Source organism: Rhineura floridana, chromosome 1, assembly GCF_030035675.1.
Source record: "Rhineura floridana isolate rRhiFlo1 chromosome 1, rRhiFlo1.hap2, whole genome shotgun sequence".
Taxonomy (NCBI): domain Eukaryota; kingdom Metazoa; phylum Chordata; class Lepidosauria; order Squamata; family Rhineuridae; genus Rhineura; species Rhineura floridana.
Window position 1 is genome coordinate 298,870,367 of NC_084480.1, and position 22,426 is coordinate 298,892,792.

General features: G+C 43.2%; 1 protein-coding gene across 1 annotated transcript in view; it reads right to left on the reverse strand.

Moving 5' to 3' along the window:
- The window catches only part of SLC30A8 (solute carrier family 30 member 8), an 87,300-nt gene that overhangs the window by 34,647 nt on the left and 30,227 nt on the right, over positions 1 to 22,426 (reverse strand). The window lies entirely within an intron of this gene.

Consider the following 22,426-nt stretch of genomic DNA (forward strand, 5'->3'; position numbering starts at 1 on the left):
GCCTAAGTGAGGCTTCTTAACAGATTTCTCTTATGCTTTTGGATTATTTGCTCCACAAAGACTGTTTGTTATTCCTGTTATGGGCTCAGTGTAGGATGGCCATGTGTCCTAATTTACAGAGGACTGTTCTCTGTTTGAATGAGTCCTCTGTTTGAATACCACTCCAGTTTAAACAGATTGAGCAGGCACCTGGTCACAGGCTTCCCCAGCATTCTGTTTTATTTCCATTTAAAGTATAGTTATTATTTCTAAATTGAAATCTAAATTAGCATATGCAAATGTTAAGCAAATCTGCACCCTCCTTTGTCTTTTTTAACTTCTGGTGATGCATTTCCAATCTCTTTTAGGCAAGGCGAAAGTGACCAGCCTTGTTCACAGTGTTTAATTCCTCAAAACGCCTAGGGATCTAACAGTTTCAGGATGTTAAATATATTGCCTCAATAGCAAAATATGTCCACTAGTGTTAAAACAACACACTCATCCTGATCTCTTCCTAGAGAACACAAATCATAAGAAGTTGCTTTATGCTGAGTTAGAACACTGGTCCATAGAACTGTCTATATTGACTGACAGTGGCTGCCACTTGCCAGTCAGTGTGCATGGCTGGACACATTCATACTCACACCCACACACTCTAATAAGAACATCCATCTTATGAGATGTTCTTATCTCAGTTCATCTAGCTCAATCCATCTAGCTCAGTGTCTACCAACTAGCAGCAGCTCTCCAGAGTTTCAAGAGGGAATCTTTTCCATTTCTACCTGGAGATGCAGGGTATTGTACTTGGGTCCTTCTGCATGCTAGACAGATGCTCTACCATTGCGCTACAGTCCCTCCTCTCATATTAGGTGTGAAACATCACCAAAATTCATGTTGCATTGAGAATGTGAGAACTTCCTTGCTGGATTGATCAAGGTCCATCTGATCCAGCATGTTGTTTCCATCTAGGGCCAATTCCAGGTTTTAGGGGGTCCTGGGTCAAGTGACTTCTGGGAGAGCCCCTCCTCTGTTAAATCAGCACTCTGGAGTTCATCTGCTGGCACTCTGAGCCCCAGGGTGTCCATTAACATTGCGTCCATAACCCTCTGAGCGATGATCCAAGCAGCAACAGGTGACTCAGTCTAGCCACCATTTTAATTTTCCCACCCTGCCCTAGAGTGACGCTAGAGCTATGCTAGTCGGGCGGTATATAAATTTAATAAATAAATAAATAAATAAATACATCAGGGACATTTTGTGAAATCACTGTGGCAGCTAGACCCAGTCATTCAGCACACCTTTGAGAGCTGGGCTGGAATAATTTTCTAATGGTGGCTCTGGCAGCTACCCTAGGATGTCAGTTGCTAACACCATCTGTGCTTCCATCAGTACCTTGCCAGATGTCCCTGGATGCCTACAAGTAATTGCTCACCCAATCCCAGAGTGAGGAACGACATTCAAACAATACAATAGTTCATTTAAATACAACTTAATGTAAAAACAGACAATATACTAGTGACAACTACATCAGGCAAGTGAGAGGCACCACTTTAGCCAAATGCTTGGGTGTATAGTCCCATTTTTTACCTGGCATTGAAACTCCTAGTGTGGGTGGTGCTCATACCCGAGGAGGGTAGACATTCCAGAGTTGGGGTGCCACTAATAAGAATGCCCTCTCATTATTGATAATGCACCATGAGAAGCACATTCCCCGATGACCTTAAAATCTGGGCAGGTGAATAAGGGAGCAGATGGTCTTTCAGATATCTGAGTCCAGAGCCATCTAGGGTTTTATATGTTGAAACAGGCACTATATATTTGTACTGGCAGCCAGTGCAGAGCTTTCTATATACTGTATATTATGGTGAGTTGTTCCCACAAGGAGTCTTGCCACAGCATTGTGCAGTAACTACAGCTTCCAGATCCAACTCAATAGCAGCCCTACACAGAGTGAATTGCAATCATCCTACCATAAAATTACCAATGCATGAACTACAGTAGCCAGTTTATCCCTGTCCAAAACCGGACATAGCTAGTGAGCCAGGTGAAGCAGGTAAAAGGCACTCTTAGTCTTACCATTTGGGCTTCCATGATCATAAATATTTCAAGAGTACTCCCAGACTATGAAACTACTACTCAAGGGAGAATAAAATCCCATTGAGAACCATCTGCTCAATTCCTGGACAAAGGAACTGCCCACCCATGAAGCCTCCCATCTTATGAGGATTATTCACTGTCAGCTTATTGGCTCTTGCCCGGCCCACCACTGCATCCAGGTACTGATTCAGAATCTGCAACAGCCTCTCCTGACTCAGATATTACAGAGAGATAGAGTTGTGTGGAGTTGTGTGTCAACACTGTCCAAGTCTACTAAAGGCTGCTTCCAATGGCTTCATATAGATATTAAATAGCACCAGGAAGACAATCACACCCTGTGACACCACCACAGTCAATCAACCAAAGGGATGGCAAATCATCACCCAATGCCATTCTTAGAAAAATGCCTTGGAGATAGGAGCAAATCCACTGTAAAACAGTGCTCCCAACTCCCATTCCCTGAACCTGCTTCAGGAGAATACTCCTCAAGCAGTATTAAAAACAGCTGAGAGATCAAGGAGAACCAGCAACAATCCCTTGTCTCTCTCCTGATAAAGGTCATTCATCAGGGCAACCAAGGCTGATTCAGACCCATGACCAGGCCTGGACCCAGAGTGAAACTAGTCCAGTTTCATCTGAGAATGTATGCAGTTGAGAGGCCACCACCCTCTAGATCACCTTCCCAAGAAATGGGACATTCATGACTGGGCAATAGTTATTAAGATCTTCTGAGTCTCAGGAGGACTTTTGAGGAGTGGGCACACCACCACCTCCTTCAAGGCAACAGCAATGATGTATCAAGTATCCCTGGGCCAATATGGTTGATCCCATCCAGCTAGCTTTTATGAGCCATGATGGACAAGGATCAAGAGGACATGTAGTTGGCCTCACCGCTCCAATCATATTGTCCATATCATCAGGCCTCAACAGCTGAAAATGATCCAAGAAGCTGGTGCACTGGACATTTCACATGGATTTGTGAAACCAGTGCAAAGAATCATTTTTTTCACAGCCTTTGCTGCCATGTGGTAGGCTTGATCATGAGCTCTCACCTGTGTTCAATAATCTCAGCAATGACATTTCTACCATTTTTGCTCTAGTCGTCATCACCCCAAACTCCTCTGTATATCAGGAGGCCACACAGACTGCACAGCAGTAGAAAGGACTCTCAGAAGCATATGTATCTGTGGCTCTCCTCACCTTCCCATTCCACAATCAAATCAGGGCCCTAACACCAGTTCTGTCATGTGGGAAATGCCTCAGAGCATATAGGAACCCATCAGGTTCCTTACGTCTCTGACAGCAGACCATCTTAGTGGCCCCCCCCCCATCCCTGCAGAGAGGATGCTAACCACCAGTCCAAAACTCACCAGGAAATGTTCAGACTATGACAAGGGGGTCACAAGCCCACTTTCAGACCACCAAGTCTGGAACAAAGATCAAATTGAGGGCATGCCCTGCACAATACACTGAGCTGATGACAAGCTGTGACAGCTGTATGGTTGTCATGGTGGCTATGAAGTCCCAAGCTGGTCATTGTTCACTCAGGACTGCCGTGACAGGAAGTCTCAAAGGACCTTGGATTCTCCAACACCATCCCTGAGACAGATACCGCCAGCTTAGAGAGGGAGACTGCTTACTTACTCTATCTCTATGGCTCAATGTAAGAGGCAAGCCCTCAAATCCTACCCCAGACCAGAAGGTTTTGTTGATGGTGGAGACTGAATCCTTATGGAGCCCACTTCCCATATTCTACTTCCCATCCCTTTGATCTGCCCTGATGCTACATTGAGGAGCAGACAAACACTCTCACACCCCCAGGTCTCAGTAATGCAAGCCAGGCCAGCGTTTTCACCAACAATCAAAGCATGGGTTGTTCTGTTTTGTTCTGGACTGGCATTTACTAACAATGCTACCAGACCAGAGGGCAGATTACCAGAGCAACTCAGACCCTGTTGACAGGGAGCAGTGCTGGCCCTGGGGGCCACCTGCAACCAACAGCCCCTATTTCCTCTCCTTTGGCCAATCCAGCCCCCTCTGCCTTTATTCCCCATACCCTGGATGGTTAGAATACTGACACCCCACCCACTCCCTTCACAATGCTCACCGAGACACAAATCCTAGCACTACTGCACAACCAGTGTAAAGTATCCCTGTGCTAAAGGCCTAATTATAGGCTTTGTGACATCACTTTGTACAACATGTCAACAGGGTTTGGGGTGCTCTTTAATCTGCCCTCTGGTCTGGTGCTACTGCTAGAGAGAAAAAAGGCTTTGTGACATCATCACATTCACTAGGAGATCTTGAGTAGACCGGAATCACAGTTGCAGGGAGAGAGAAGACACAACACTACACAAATGATGCTGAACCATCAATAGTCTGGGAAGATAAACAGTAGATTAGGCACCAAAGTGACATCAACCAAAGTAAGCAAGATGTTGGAAAGGATTCTGTTCCCCTCAAAACTCCTCCTTTTGCCCTGCAAAATGAAACAGGCAAAGACCTTGGGTCCAGGTTACCTAAGGTACTGCCTCACACAATATATTGCTGCCTGGTAACAGCACTTTTTAGATGGGGCACTGCTGAGAGTACCATAGGCCCCAGAGATGCACTTGCGTCTGTACCAGAACATGGGCTTTTAGTGCTGCAGCGCCAGCCCTCTGGAATCTATCTGGAGTTAGACAGGTGCACAGCATCATGATGTTTAGGCACTTGCAGAGGATGTTTTTGTTTAAGAAGGTTTTCCCTGAGATGTGACTGTGAGGCGTCCTTCCCTGGCTCTCCCTGTCAGGTTCCTACCTGCTCGTGGTTACTGCCTGTTACTAAGCACCACCAGGGACTCCACCAGTCCGGACCGCTCTCTCTTATGGTTTCTCTCCCCGCTCTAGCACAGATCTCAACAGATCCCCCTGTTAGGCAACCACCAGTAACGTCCCAATACTAGTATTCCCAGAGACTCTGAATACTGGTATTGTTATTCTCTTCACCGCTGCCACCATTTGTTACAGTTCCCCTTCAGCCTTGGTCATTACCTTACCCTCCCTTCTGGTCTGTGAAACCCCAGCCAAGGATCAGGCCTTTGGTAAACCAAATTAAGTATTTATTACAGATAACAAAGCTAACAAGATTAACAAGATTTCTTCTTAAGGCACATAAGCATATGGTTTTACTCAATACTAATCCGAACTCCACCTCCCTCCTGGTAAACAACTCTCTAAACCCCACCAAGCAACCCACTCAGCTCTCTTCTCCCCCCTAGATTCCACTCTCACTCTTCCTTTTATACATTCAGCCATTTTCAACACTCAGCCAATCATCTCGCATTCTACTGCCCATTCACTCCCCCTCTTTCACTCCACTTACCATGTATCTTCTAAACAACTAACACTTACCATATATACATTAATATAGGAACATCACAGTGACCCATTCTATTTATGAAATATTAATTGTACATCAGTAGGAATGGTTTTATTGTTTTTGAATTTTGTAGACATGGTTCTGTCGTTAGAATTTGTAAAGCCCCCTCCCCTTATTTTTATCTTGTACACCTCTTTGATGGCCTCAGGCTGTGAAGTGGTTTATAGGTTTGTAAAATAAAATAAAATAATAAAAAAGTAACATTCTGTACAGTCAGCTCTAGCAAGTAATGAATGGCAGACCCCTTTTTTGTGAAGAATTCTGCAGAACATAAAAGCTTGCCACACTTTAGTGATGTTTTGTTTGGTCCCAAGAAAGGTATTGCCCATGGATTTTGGTTTTTTTCCTTCTTCTTATGGACTTGTCATGAGCCCCAAAATGGGGGTGGTTTGCATGGGGGATGCTAACACATTGGAACAGAGGCTGGAAGAGGGAGCCTCTCCCTGAATCTGGCAGTTCTGAATAGAGCTCCACTCCTGTGGAGAGGAGAGAATTATTGGGGCCTGGAGAGGGCGTTGACTCACTGTGGGTTGGATGAACAGGAGTCAGAAGGGGAGGTGGGTTCAGCCTTATCCCTCAGGACTAGGCAACAGCTCTGATGACAAGAACAGACCCACCCACCCAGACATTGTAGGCACTTGGAAGCTGGACATTCCTGCAGGGCATGGGAATCTCAGGAGTTGACACGCCACACCTTGACTTTAAAAGCTTGACAGTTGGGCATGGGACTTTGTTGAGACATCTCCATAACTCCCATCCCATCTCAGCTTTGTCTCCTGCTCCCATCCAGGCTGGTCCTGCCATCCTAATAAGAGATTTTGGGCTGCTATTACTCTGTGCCAACTGCTGAGTTTGTCCTTTGCTTCAATAAAAATCTTACTTCCATGTAAAAGCTTCTGTCATCATGCTTTGGGTGGGAGCTGGGACATAGACCAACTCAGCTATCTTTGCTTTTGTCCCCTCCCCCTCCGCTTTTCCAAATAAGACTGTTGAAAAAGTTGTGGGGGGACACACACACACCAGGAATGGATTTTTGTATTCAAGGAATGTGAGCTCTGTTCTGGTACTGGAAACAAATTCATGGACTGATGCAGTCAGAGGAGCTTTGTTCTTTAATTCTTAGTATGTGTCTGCTCTTCTTTTTAAGATGCTAGTATGAACGTGGCTCCAGCTGGTGGAACTTGGGGTTCTAGGAAAAAGCAAAGTAGGAAAAAGCTTGACATCTGCTCACCCTTAATATACAGGATGCATTGCACGCTTCCTACCTTTGAGATTCAATATATATCTTTTTACAATTGGTACTGGGGGTCAACTTGTTCTTTTTTTAAAAAAAAATCTACATTATTTCTTACACAGTGCAAAACAAGCCGCTTTTTTCTCAGCCATTGCACAAATATTTACTTAACATTTGATCATCCTCATAACTGTAAATCAGATAGCAGCTTAGTGAAAATGAAGGCAAGCGGCATCACACTTCAGGATTTCCTGGCAACCAGGTATCAAGTTGGCCTTCAAACCATGTCTATTTTGGACCACTCTGTACATGTCAAATTGACTGTTTTCCTAGGGAGGTATTTCATTGTCTTTAACACTTCCCATATGTCCTTGAAAAGGAACCAGTTGATTAGCCAGTTGGTTATTGGTAACAGTCAAGTTTTCCAGTCCCATGTAAATATTTTGCTCCATGGTGGGTGTTCAAACAGTTAGAATGTTGTAAACTGCCCAGAGGGCTTCAGCTATGGGGCGGTATACAAATGTAATAAATAAATAAATTATTATTATTATTAACAACAACAACAACAATAATAATAATGCCATAATAGACAGACAATGCAACAGACTTCATTCATGAGAAAATGGAAAACAAAATTATTATTATTATTATTTTAGTATGGTATAAAGTAAGTTTATTGCACTAGCCAAAGGCCATGACAAAAACATTAAAAGAAAATACAAAGAACAGGAATAATATTACAAACCTCAATAATACATAGGTAAGACAAATAGCTTATAGAATTACTATCGGCAAACTCAAACTCAAACTTATTTATTTATTTATTTAGACTGTTTCTGTGTTGCTTATTATATATAAATATCTCTTAGCAGTGTACAGAAAACTTAAAACAACAATTTAAACGACAAATATTACATTACAAAAGTCCACAATGTTACGTATACAAATGTTTTGTTCTTGTTATATACCTTCAAGTTGACAAGACTTATGGTGACCCTATGAATCTTTTTTGGATGGATTCATAGGGTTTTCATGGTAAGAGGTATTCAGAGGTGGTTTACCATTGCCTTCCTCTATACAAATGTTACATGAATACAATTGACTAATAAATTTAGACCAATATCAGTTCCTTTTCCTTCTGACACACCTCCCCTCTCAACCTCCTGGGTCTCCCCAGGACTCCCTGCATCCACCTGGCCCTCAACCAGGGCCCAAACTCAGAGTTCATCCAGAAAATCTTACAACAAAGAGTTCCTGCAAATGGCTGACATTTCACTCTAGGGTTGCTTCTATGGGCAGGCACCAAGGTGGATGCTGCTTCCTCAGGATGCTTACAGGTATGCTCCATTCAGTTGCACTCCACATGCCCAGTTCCAAGCCAGAGAAGGTTTGGTTTGACAAGTTTCCCAGGGGGGTCCCAAGGATGGGGAAAGGACCCCCCTGTTTGCTCACAGTTCATTCTCTGGCCTCTACACACCTCTCCTCTTCCTCTAGCTGCTGTACTGTCCAAGTAAAGCGAAGGGTGCCTCTACATCGTCACTATTTTGTGGGACGGATTGAAGCGCATACTGGAACTTTAGGTTTGCACAGTTAAAGTGGATTCAGGGGCTCTATTGTCCTATCATAACAAAGCCTCTTAGAAACAGACGTTTTGTGCTTTGGATGGTGATGGGGAAATGTTTTGAGAAGTGTAGAATGAAAAATGACTAACAGGAAGATGTATAAACACCACAAAAACAAATCAGTACCAATGCTCAATAAAGACAGGATACAATCTAACCTTCATGTATGCTCTGTCTCTGTGCAAGTAAATCAGGATGAATACTCAATAAAAAGATCATCTGGAAGTAGAGATGGAAAGATCTGTCAATCTTGGTTCTTTCAGTTTCTCATTTTTCCAATCTTAAATTCAGTTCTCCACATCTCTGTAGCAATTTGTGATTTTTTAAAAATCCTCATGAAAATTCTTCAGCATTTTAGTGCAAATTTCTCCTAATACATTTTTGTAGCAAGTTTTGACTGATGTACACATCTTTGCAAGCCTTTTCTCATCATATAATGCATTTTTGTGTGTTATTTTAACTCATATATCAATTTTTCTGCACACTTTCCCCTAATTGATGCCTGTTTGTAAACAATGTTTGGTTAGTGAACTGCATTGAAAAATTTGAATAAGTGCAAAAAAGCATGCCTGCATTTCAGTTTTCATATTGTTTCAGAAAGTGTGATTTTGATAGATTTGGCTTGAAATGCAAACTGAATCGAAATTGTCTTCCATCCCTACCTGGAGGGGTCCTTAGTTTGTCAATGAGTGCAGTGTTACTTATAGCAACTTTCCTTTTTATGCAGAAACTTTCTTAACAGGAGGCCTCATCTCCGAGACCTGATTCTAACCTAAGAGCCTCATCCATCCTCTACCCTCGTCCCAAACTCACTAACAGCTTCAACTGACAAATCCTAACTGCTCCTTCCCAACTTTTCCTCCCTCTTACCTTAACACACCACCCTCCAAGCAGCTCCCCCCACAAACACACAGTCTTACTCCAGAACACAATTCATTACATAGAGCTCAGACAGCTATGGCTTGGGTAGCGTATGCATTTGATTTCTCGGGTACATCCGGCCACCCAGTTCATTGCTAACACTTGGACTGAGACACATACCCTGTAGGACTTACAGACTTATGTGGTTGGTGTCAGAATGACAGTCCTATTTAGTAGTAAAATGTGGATATAACAATCCTTCCTTTTGAAGGGTGGGTCAGTTTAAAAGCAGGTTGCTACTTTTGTTGCCTGGTACATGAATCACATCAATAAACCTTGTAAGTCAGTGACTGCATCAATTATTTCAGCTTTGGCACTCTGTGCCACCTGCATGTTAAGTGGCTGAAGCTTTCTTTATACTAATGTCCTTTGCAAGCAGTGCTCAAATTGCTGTGTCTGTTCAACCAGCTGATCCCATCGTAAATGGCAGTAAGGAAGGAGAAGGAAAGCAATCCTTAAAGAATGTCTGTTGAGACAAATGAGAGACATGAAAGAAGGCACCCTAACTCATGCACAGCTCCCATTTCCTTCAATTGGGTTGGCACTATAGGTAATCCATGCTGCCAAAAAGACAAAAGAAAAGGCAGAGAATGCAGTGATCTTGGAAAGGCAAAAATGCTATAAATGTAGGACTTACTTCCCACATGAGGAACACCTACCACATAATCCAGTGCCTGTACATTGATTGTGAAACCAACATTTTTGTAACTGTGTATAATAGCCTTCTCCTGTCTCCAGATGTTTTGTACTACAACTCCCATCATCCCTGACCATTGGGCAGGCTGGCTGGGGCTAATGGGAGTTTGTAGTCCAAGACATCTGGAGGGCACCAGTGTGGGGAAGGCTGATATATGGAGCCTCAAGACAATTCACATAAAAACCCTAAAGCCAGTGATGGCTGGTGGCTCCATGTCAGTGGACAGTGGAATCTGCTCTGGGTTTTAGTCTGAAATTTCAAGGAGCTGTCCAAGGTGATGAAACCGGACAGCTCCTTGAAAGTTCTGGAGCTGATTCACTGCCCCATTGACATGGAGCCACCAGCTGCTATTGCTTAAAGCAACACTTGAGAGAATGTGCATGTGTCATCATTATGATGAAATACAATTAAAAAGCTGCCATTCCCTGGGCTTGCCATGTAGCTAGGGAATTCCTAAATCAGTACTACTCCCCCAATGAAAGGGGCTTGGGATATCATATCTTTTTCAAGCACCAGAAATACAAAGGAAATTACTCCAACGCTCCATCTGTACCATACATTTAAAGCACTATTCTACCACTTTAAACTGTAGTTTGTTAAGGGTGATGAGAGTTGTTAGGAGACCTCTGTTCCCCTCACAGAGCTACAATTTCCAGAATTCTCTGGGAAGAAGGATAGACTACTCTAAGAAGTATAGCTCTGTAGGGGGGATAACAGTTTCCTAACCATTTTCAGCACCCTTAACGAACTACAGTTTCCAGGATCTTTGGGGGTAGCCATGACTGAAGTGGCATGACATTGCTTTAAATTTGTAGTGCAGATGGGGGTCTCGCATTCTCTTCCCATTTGTTGTTTTATGGGAAATTCTCCCACACACAGTCAAAAACGATGCTGCTTTTATCATTACCGTGAAATGAAGCTAGGCATTTTGTCAGAATACCTTCCCTGCCAGAAAAATATCCTTCCAAACTGTGACAGGGATAGCAGAGAAAGTGGGTCTGTTCATGTTTTAATGCGAACCTAACAAATTCTCGCTTCCTGAGCCAAGAGGGAATACTTTGAAATTTGCACTTCTCCAAATGCTGCAGTGCAGGTCTCCAACCAAAGAATGCATACTAAAATGTGTAAATTAATTAAAATTCCATGCCAAAAAAAAAAGCATATATTGATGAAATTCTGTTAAGAGGAAAATTTCTTGCAGAAATGCAAAATTGCATTCAAAGCTGTGTAAGAGAAATGTACATGAAAATGCATAAGAATTTTCATTTGGAGTGGATTTTTTTAAACAAAAAATTGCAAATGTACGTGGATTGGCTAAACTGAGTTTAAGACTGGAAAAATGAGAAATTGAGAGAAACTACAACTGACAGATTTATCCATCCCTACAACACAGCAAGCACTTGCTGATCAAACTCACCAGAGCAGCAATGATTCTTTAGCTAAAGCTGTGAGATGATATATAAAGTAGAATCTGTTCAGAAACAATGAGTTTTGACAATGGGAAAGCTGTTCCTTACATTCAAGCAACTGAGCTATCTAGGGCAGTCTGGGTGCGTAAAATGTTTTCTAACAGGTAGGAACAGCGGAGACTGGTGGCTCTGATGTCAGTGGGGCAGTGAATCCACTCTGGGTTTTAGTCTGAACTTGGACAGCTCCTTGGAAGTTTGGATTAAAACACGGAGTGGATTCACTGCCCTCTGATATTGAAGCCACCAGACTCCACTGGATAGGAACGTATATGACCAGATAACCTGAGAGTTGTTTCTCACCTAAAGACATGCTCCTTTGTTGTACCAATACCATCATTCCTCTGACAGAATACAGGTAAACTACTGAATGACTTGGGGGCAGTTCACTGGGGAGGGATCACAGCTTAGTGGTACATGTGCGTTATATGCAGAAGGTCCACCTAATTTGGGGTGATCCTTGCCTCTAACAGTAACGCCCCATCCCATCCCACATTGTTCAGGGAATCCCTTAACCATTCAGAGAGGGTGTTTTTTTTTAAGGGGGTGCAGGAGACTGCAGTGGAGGACATTGTCCCAGGCAATGTTCATTTTGTGAACTGCCTTAATTTAGCATCTTAGGATTCTAGCCATTGAAAGTGTATTTAGTTTTACAGAATGTGTTCTCAAAACCAGTACAGACTGAAGCAATAGAGAGATAAATTAACAAACGTACTCTGAAGGAATTATCTCAAATAATTTCACTGAAACAAAACAAAAGACTTCCAGAAGACTTATTCAGACATATCTTCTTCCTCCTGTTAACATTGGCAACTGATTTGCTACATGATAACAAAATGCAGAGAAAACCCAGACATTTTCCACAATACTTAGAAGCCAAACGTTTGCATAGTTTACTATGAAAAACTGGTCCCAGGTGCCTACATTCAGTGGACATTTTCCTAACGTGATGAATCTGGAGGCTTAGAAAGTTATCTTGTATAAGCACAACATATTCGCTTGGGAACAAAGGAAGAAAACTCTTTAAGCTAATATGCCCAAATTGCCCCCAGGATATCAAGCAAGCTAAGCCTTTCAACAAAGAATCTCTGTTATAAAGCAGGGAGACCAATAAATAAATCTGAAGCAGGAGATTAATCAGTGAGCTGTTATCATGGTAAAAGGCAAATTGCTCTGTTCCATTATCTGTTTTAGTAATGTGTGTCTCCCAACTTCAGACAAGTAGAAAATAAACCCAGTACTAAGGAAGGGGGGCTGATAAAGTAGAATGAATAAACTTAAGGCAAGCAAAAATGTCTGCAGACTTGAGGTTAGGCAAAACCATGGAGGATAAGGATATAAATGGCTGCTAGTCATGATGGCTATAGGTTTCCTCCTGGATGGGAGGCAGCATGTCTCTCAATTTCAGTTGCTGGGGACCACAAGGGGGAGAATGCTCTTACTCTGATGTCTCACTTGTGGCCACTGTGAGAGACAGGATGCTGGAATAGATGGGCCTTTTGTCCGATGAAGCAGAGCTCTTGTTATGCCCTTGTCTAAGTAAGAGCCATTTCATATGTAAAACAATGGTGGTGGCTAGTGGCTCCATGTCAGTGGGGCAGTGGAGTCCATTCTGGGTTTTAGCACTTCACCTTGGACAGCTCCCCGAAAGCTCAGACTGAAACCTGGAGCAGATTCCACTGCCCCACTCACATGGAGCTACCAGCCACCACTGGAAAATGAGTATGGTGTTGCTAAATAAAAGCTCTTCATTGTTTGGCCATGTGACATGGCACTGAAGCCTCATCACCTCATTCTCCTGTAGGGGGCACATGCATCAAACTGACAGTGTGACCAAGCAATATTGAGCCAATTCCTGTGCATAATCTGCATGATATAGGCACTATCTCTCAGCTTCATGACAACAGGATTGTTCAGGTGAGAGGGGAAGTCGCTTGACTTCCTTTAGTCAGCTCCATTCAAGTGATAACCGTAGTTTGGTCAGTGGAATGGCACATGCCCCCAGTGCTCTCACCTCAATAGGAAACTGGTGCTGTTAAAGGGTGTTATTTGTCCCATCGGCGCAAGGATATGCCATGAGCACAACAGGACTTTCTCCCCTTGTGTGATCCCAAAACCTTTGCCAAATCTACTCCAGAGGGTTGGGGGAACCCCTAAACAGACTTAGGGGGCAGGCAGGGGAAGAGATTGGTGTAATAATCGGTGTGCAGCAATCGGTGTGCTGATGGGACTTTGATTCTGGTTGGATACAACCCAAGTCTGTCCCTGGAATGCCTTACCACTGGGGAGATGGGGTCTGGGAAGATGCAAAACACTGGGTTTTTTTAAAAAAACAAACAGTGCAACTGACATTTAATACCTCTCCCCCCATTTTATCTTCTCAATAATCTTGTGGGTTTGGCTGAGATTGTGTAGATCAGAAGCAGTATACCTCAGGCCTCCAGGACCCAGTGTGCCCTCCACATGCCTCTATCTGGCACCTAGGACTCTACCCAGGCCACACACCCTTACCAGCCACACCCTCTCTCCTGAGACCACACTCCTCAGCAGTCTAGCTTCACACCCTCTTGAGTGTTTTTGCCTTACTGTAATGTGTCCTTGAACTCTGATGACTCTTCCTTGCTTGCATGGAAGACAGAGAGAGAGATGTGTGAATCTGTGCAGAAACTAGCTTACAAAGGTAATATTGGCATTGATTGCTTTGCCTGCTTTTGCCTCTGGCCCCATCCACCACTGGCATGTGACTCCCTGGGAGTTTTCCCAGAAGGGAACGCAAAAGGCTCCTAACCCCTGGTGTAGACCCAAAGCTATGCAGTGAATTCCACAGCTGAATGAACAGTGATTCATACCCAGCATTCCCTGATCTAAGGCTAATACTCTCTGCAGGAGACTATGCTTGCAGAAGGCCTGTCTGTGATTATGATCTTATTAAAAGTCTACATTTTAAGATCTCAGCTTAGTAAATTGTCTGACTGATCTAAGAATTCTGAATTATTTAATTGACCCATTAAGCATTCTGGATGTATCAAATCATTATTACCAATGTATCACTCCTAATTTATCTTTGGCTGGAGGGTTTATTTCCCATGCACACACACTTCCTTTTCTCCTTTCTTCTAAAGCTCATAAACTTGTGCACTCAGGCACATGTCCAAATTGTACAAATCTTGATCCTTTCAAAACAGGGGATATGGGTTAGGCCTGCAGCCAGAGTTGTTTCTTGCCAGAGTTTTCACTGTGGTGGTATGATAGCTCATTCCGAACGTGAGCCACACTGAGGCCTTTTCAATTTATTACTCAATTTCTGTGAACTAATCTAAATTAAAATCTCCCTGAATCAATACCTCATCTTTATCATAGGGAACTCTAACTGCAACATACAGATCAGTCATTCGTTGTCTACTGTAGGGAAGTAAAGATTTTTTTTTTAAAACCTCTATGGAAATGATGCTCTATGTTTGTGTCAGTCTCTTGCACAAATGTGATGCAAAAGCTCAAGCGATAACTAATGTGGCTGCACCTGTCATAAATGTCACAATCCCTCTATAGTACCATAAATCAAGCATATGTGTGCTTCCTTGGAAGTATGTTTCAGTGGGATTACTCTGAAGTAATTAGCCATCAGATTGCAATATTCACTCTTTATGCATCTTGCAATCACCCTGTAATCAGTTATGCTGTTCCATATTCTGTGAGCAAAATACATACGAGCCCTGCTGGATCAGGCTAATAGTTCTAGTCCAGCATCCTGCTCTCACAGTGGCCAACCAAGTGCCTATGAGAAGCTTGCAAGCAGGACCTGAGCCCAACAGCACTCTCCCCACTTGTGATTCCCAGCACTCGGTATTGAGATGTGTATTGCCTCTGATACTGAAGGTTAAACTTAGCCACCATGGCTGGGGAGCAAATTCTGAATTTTGACTATGCACTGTATGAAGATATTTTAAAGTTGTTTTTGTTTTAAAGATTTTTTAAAGATGTTTTGTTTTAAAGATGCTTTACAGACTTTTTAGTATTTTATCATTTCTTTGCCACCATGGGCTCCTTCTGTGAGGAAGGGTGGGATATAAATAAAATAAATATTAAGAATTTACTTTTCAATCTTCCAATATTCAGCTTCATTTGAAGGCCCTGAGTTCTGAGAGAGGGAGAAAAACTACACTGTTTACTTTCCCCATCATGCATAACTTTATACACATGCAGAATATATTTATCTTGCTATCTGTTTTAGGAATTCATTCCCTGTCTTTCAACAAGTTCCCAGGGTAGTTTACAGAAACAAGAGATATTGCCAAAAAGAAAAGAAAAAAGATTAAAACAAAAACCTTAAAACATCACATTTTAAAAGAGCAGATAAAAGCAGTCATCAGAAATAAAACAATATACACAGCAGTGTGAAAGCAATTCACAGAGATAAAATAGGTCAGATTTAAAAGCTTGGGAAAATAAATGTGTGCTTTAAAGAGTGGCATTTATTAAGAATATGCTGTATTTCTTGTAAAATCCAAAGCAGTTTACAGCAGCAACGATAAAAACAAATTATGTTCTTATTTTATCTTTACGAATGCAGCATAAAAATTAAGAATTGTATCAGAAAAGGGCTGAAAGGGGCAACCAAGTACAGAAAAGGGCAACCAAAATGATCAAGGGGTCAAAACAACTCCTCTACAAAGACAAGATACAAAAATGGGGAGGGGGAACCAGACAGGTTGGCAAATTGGTTTTCTAGCAGAGACAGAGAGGCTAGCCTTGGCTTGCTCCTCACTTGCAGCCTGGATTATTCAAATGTAGGGGAGGGTGGCAGAGAGAGAGAGAGAATCTGTATAAATTACACACACACACACAGCATAGAGAGGAAAATGGTTAGAGCACAATCTAGAAAATGCTAAGAGTGATCTAAACCATCAGAGCAGCAGTGCAGTAGGCCATCTACACCTAGGAAAGTTGTAGAGCTAGTCCACTGAGTTTTAAAAGTTGTGTTTTCTGAGCTCAAGCATGGATGGGAATGGGGAGAGCTGAACAACGAAAACAGAGAGAGAGAGAGAGAGAGAGATGTTTTGTTTATGGTGTTGGGCAGATGCCTCATAATAACTGAGTAAACAAAGCATGTCTGTTCCATGGTAAATGTCCAGTGTGAAAGTCATCTAAGACTTCCTTCTGTGTTCAGGGCTGGCCTGACGTTTGATTCCAACTCATGCCTCTTGTATGTGTGATCCAGAGGTCAGCAACCCTTGTTGGGCGCATCTGCAAACTGGAGACACACCATACACACACACACACAGCCAAGCACTCACCACAACTTAGCCAACTGACTACAATAGAAAGCTTCTTTCAAGCCTCATTTCAGTGGGAAGAGGGGTGAGAGAGGGGAACCTGCAGGCCCCAGAGAAGACCTCTGTGGGTGCATGTGTGCTGGCAGTGCCATGTTCTCTGCAGCAGCCCCTAAGTTGTGGATTTTCCTTCCCACAGAGGTGTGTCCGGCATCTTCAGGGTATAGCTTTCATTGTAGGCTGAACATGCACCTGTTTATTTTGGCCTTTGACACCAGATACAGACGCCAAAATCTGATGCAGATGTATATTTAGGACTCACCCTATTCTTCTGACTGTAAATGGTCATAACTAATTTTATTACTGTATTTTCATGTTGTTGTTTACCACTTGGGACTTCATGGTGAAGAACAAATAAGAAATCTCTTCTTTTTTTGGAAATATTTTTATTGCAATTTTGCTCCATACAATTTGCAAATATAGTTTTATTTATTCATTTATTTTATTACATTTATACCCCACCTTTCTTTCCATGATAGAAACCCAAGGCGGCTTACATATGGTTCCCAGGCGGTCTCCCATCCAGGCACTGACCAGACCTGACCCTGGGAGCTGGCCTTATGTGCCTTCAGACCATAGCCTGGGACCAATATATTCTGTATATATTGTTACAAACCAAAAACACCAGCAGTAAAAAGATACCAAAAGCAATTACACACATATTTGCAAAGTGCACTACATAGGCAATATGAAAATAGTTGTTAACTCTGTATGACTGGAGGATAAATCTTATAAGTATTATTACTAATAATAATAATGTTGGCAACCCCTGCTTTTAATCATTTTGCTTTGCCAGGGATGGGTTGTTGAATGAGAAACTTTCTCCAGTTGCTTAACTGAGATTCTTTTTCCACTTTATTGTCTCACCAAAAAGCAAGCATGCTGGGAAAAGTGTGTGTGTGTTTGAGGCAGTTGTATTAGAAGCTCTCTCATTTTGTTTATGGAAAAAAGATATTGCATTCACACCATAGTGTTCCCCTTGCCTGGTGTAACCTTCCCAAGAGTAAGCATGAAAGGTAGCTGCATTTCACACTGTGTTGAAAGTCCCTCTGTAGGATGCTAATTGTTTTTATGCAGTTGCAGCTGTATTTATTTTGCTTTCCTGTCATCTCTCTAAGTGCATCTGAGCTGGAGGCCGAGGCAATCATGTCAGCCGCCCACACTGACATCACATGCTTCAATCCCCCCACTTGGCAAAAAAATATTTGCTCACTCTTGTCAACTTGCTGATAACATTGAAACAACATCTGTTTTGCACTGTTTGCACCACTCAGTGAAGTCAGCTTTCAGGTCAGCCTTCTCAGAGGTCTTTTCTCTATGTAAAATTCCCATTGATGGTGTTCTTTGATTTGGAGATTTGATATCCATCTTTGTTCAATTAATATAGGGGCCTTTGCTAATTAACCCATATAGGGGATGGCATTTAAAGCACATCCAACACACATTTAAAACACATGACTTCCCCCAAAGAATCCTTGGAACTGTAGTTTGTTAAAGATGCTGGGAACTTGAATCTGTGAGGGGAAAACCACACTTCCCAGGATTCTTTGGGGGAAGTCTTGCACTTTCAGTGTACATTGGATGTGCTTTAAATGTATGATGTGTATCTGCCCTAGTATCTGCAGAAAGTCCATCTTGTCCATCTATATGAGGCCTGCACAAACCTGTGTCCTACAAAGCCAAATGCAAACTACCAATTGGTGCTGTGGTCTTCTAGGGGCTGAACAACTAGTGTAGGGTAATAGAGTGTTGGACTAGGAGCTGGGAGACCAAGGTTCAATTCCCCACTCAGCCATAAAGCTCATTGGCTGAACTGGGCAATCCTACTGCTTGATTCAGATTGGACATTAGAAGGAACTTCTTGACAGTAAGGGCGGTTCGGCAATGGAACCGACTGCCTAGGGAGGTGGTGGGATCCCCTTCACTGGATGTCTTCAAGCAGAGGCTGGACAGCTATCTGTGGGAGATGCTCTAGCTGTGGATTTCCTGCTGTGCGCAGGGGGTTGGACTCGATGGCCTACAAGGCCCCTTCCAACTCTATGATTCTATGATTCTGTGATTTCCAATCAGTGCATGTCCATAACTTCTCCTAACAGCTGGTATAGCACAGTGGGGAGGAGATCCTGTCTGTGAGTCCAGAGTCTGTAAGTTCAAATCCCTGCTCGTGTCTCCTGGGTGTCAAGGGCCAGCTAAAGATCACCAGTGAGTGGCTCAGGGGTTATGTGCCCTGCCACCTGTGCAGCCGTGGGCAAGCTGCATAGTCCCAAGGAGCCCAGTTGCCCCCCAGTTGTCAGTTGCAGACAAGGAAGGGGCTGGCTTGTGCAGCTGTGGCAAGTTGAGCAGGCCCTAGCCAGCTGGGGAGGACTAGCCTCAGAGGGAGGCAATGGTAACCCACCTCTGAATACCGCTTACCATGAAATCCCTATTTATAGGGTTGCCATAAGTCAGGATTGACTTGAAGGCAGTCTAATCCCATAACTTCCTGCTGAAATCCTGTAACTTTTTATACCACAAAGATTCCAGTTTATTTATTTATTTTGCCCCACCTCTGTTGTGCTAAAGTGCAAAAGTGCCCCTTCAGACAGCAATAACACTGGGAAAGCATCACAGAGCAACTAATAAAGCAGAATGGTGTGTGATCTAGCCCCATTGAAATGTTGTTGTGTCAATGACATATCACAGAATACACCCCCAAAAAAACCCATTCTGGAGGGACACTCTGCCTTGAATGGCAGGATTCACCATTGTTCTCTCCCCAGGGAGATTCTCCACTAGGCTCACTCTGTTGCCATTTTTAGGAAATTGCACATGCATAACTCACTATGTGGCTATAGTTTCTGCAACAGAGATCCTGTTATTCTAATAAAGCTTTTTAAATAATGGTGTTCCCGCCTTGTGCGGGGGCGTGTTTGCCGCCACCCCATTATTGAGAAGGCTCGGGAAGGTTCCTGAAGGTCAAGTGGGGTCTTTTGACCAATTAGGTGCAGGGATTGAGCGGCTATAAATAAGTCCGCTCCTCCCTAAAAACTTGCCTTTTTTGCCTTGCGTCACCCTCCCTCCCTCCCTTGTCAGTATGGGCTCTGCTAGTCGCCAAATGGGGCTGAGTAGGATTTTTTCTTTGGAGATCCTGATTTCAGAATCTCTTTGGTTTTGCCTACTCCATACTGCTAGGTTTGATTCAATTGGCTTGCCGGGAAGGGTTGTGGTGATTCTGGTTTGGCTGGCATGGAATTCGGGCAGGTGAGGTAATTGGGGTTAAATTTGGGCACTCCCTAGGGAACCTTCAGGGCTTAATGTCTGGTGTAGATCTGGGGAGAGTCCTTGTGGGACCGGCTTGCGCATCATGGTAAATGCCTGTACGGCGGGGCCAGGATGCGGAGGTTGGAACCACATACCTGACTCCAATAGCAAGGAGGGATAAGTTTTCCCACATCCTTGACTGGGGAGTTACAGGCCAAGGTGACTGACTTGCCTTGAGGATTGGAGAGAGTATTCCCTCCCAGTTAGGTTGAGCCTCACCTGCCCAAAGTAGTTGAAATTCGATTAACTGGCTGAACTGAATATGATTTAATATTTGTTATATTTTAATAAATATAACATTATACCATATCTGTGTCCCGAGTCTTCTTTGGTGTGGTGGCAAACAATTTTATATTGATAGGAACAGCCATAGCTCAGTGGCAGACCACATGGTTTACATGCAAATGGCCCCAGGATCAGTCCTGGGCATCTCCAGATAGAGAAAGATTACTAAGTGAAAAACTGGAGAGCTATTGCCAGTCAGTGTAGTTAATGTAAGCAGTACTGAGCTGGATGGACTAATTATCTGAGTTGGCATAAAACAGCATGGGTGTGATTTGTTATTGGAGGATCTTAGGTGGGGCCTTGGGGGGTTGTTTTCCTCCTTGGGTTAAGGGGACCAAGCTTGGTTGATTTGAATTTGATTGATTATGTGTTATATTTTAATAAATATAACATTATTCCATATATGTGTCACGAGTCTTCTTTGGTGTGGTGGCAAAAAGATGTTTGGGGTGAATGATTGGGGGAGGGAGAGAGACTATGTTTCCTACAAACCTTAAAATTCAGGCATATTTGGGGAGGTAGCAAAGGGGACCTCTCTTGAAGGGATTTTAATACATTAATTTGGTCCATCAGGTACTCCTTAGGAGTAATGTCTCCTTCAAAATAAAATATTTTTTTCTTCCACCTTTTTATTGTTTTTTTAATACGTAATAAATTGCTGTCAGTATATGGGTTTGTCTTTTTACCATTTTAAAGACTTGTTTTATGATGTTTTTGTGATACAGCACTTTCTTTTTATTACAGGCTGCTTCAAGGGCCTTGTGACCAGTAAGCAGGATATAAAAATAAATGCTGAATAGATAAATAAAAATAAAAATACAGGTACTGGAGAGACTATTGTGCTGATTCCCTTCTCTCGTCACCTCCCCTGCCCTCCGCCCCCGCCAAATTTATCCTGTTTATATAACTAATCCAAGAAGCCTTTTTAGTTCTGCTTGCCTGGGGGAAAGATTTGCCATTTCTTTTAATAACTGAGCACAATGCTTCCCCAAGAGACATAGAAATGGCCCAGTTTACACTGTTCTGGAATAAGGAGCTAGACAGAGGAGGTAGACGAAAAGTCACCAGAATTCTTTATATTTATAAATGGCATTGAATATATAACTGGCTATTCTGTTTCAGGTACCAGTCCATACTGGGGAACACATCTAGCCCAGATGGGACAGCATGGCGGGGCCCTGGTCCCAAGGGAGCGAAATATGGATCGAGCCCATGTCTAAGCTTCTCTGTGCGGAGTCAGATCAGGCTAGGGTCAAATTCTAGAAAGGCAGGTCAGCAAACAGAAGTCGGGTTCAGATACACACAGTCAGATGCAGGAAAGGTTCAGGTCCCAGGATGGCCATCAGTGGCAGCTGGTGGCTCCATGTCAGTGGGGCAGTGGAAGCTGCTTCAGGTTTTAGTCTGAACTTTTAAGAAGCTGTCCAAGGCACTGAAACCTATTCCCCACACACGTTCAGCACCTTGGACAGATCCCTGAAAGTTTGGACTAAAACCTGGAGTGGATTCTACTGCCCCACTGACATGGAGCCACCACCTGCCACCAATGGCCAGCAAGAGGAAGGTTCAAGAAACATCATCAGCAGGAGAGGCTGGTGAGGAAAGGTGCTGCATTAACTCTAGCTTCCCAGCAGAAGCATCATTGCCACATACTGGGATAAGGTGGGGCAGTGGCAAGGTCAGGACAGTTACGGTACATTTGTGGGAGCACTGTATTGGCTCTATCAATGCAACTGAACCACCCTGACCTTGCCACCACCCTGTACTGCATCCTCCCTGTCCTGGTACATGGCAGTGCTGGTGCTGGCACATCCATGGCATTGGTACCCACCGGCCACTCCTGCTGGTCCAACAAGGTGGGGAGTGAGGTCTTAGATAATCAGAAGCCAGGAAATGGTTAGCTCCAAGGGCAGGATGCCAGATAGGCTGTTGCTTCAGCAACTAGCAAACTCTGGCTGAACCTTAAGTAGGTTTTGGCTTTTTTCAGGCTGTTGGCTTCACCCCCATAATGAATTAGGATTCCACTCTTAAAGGAGCCCTGATTGATTTAGGGAGCCCTTTGACTGTGGCAACACAGA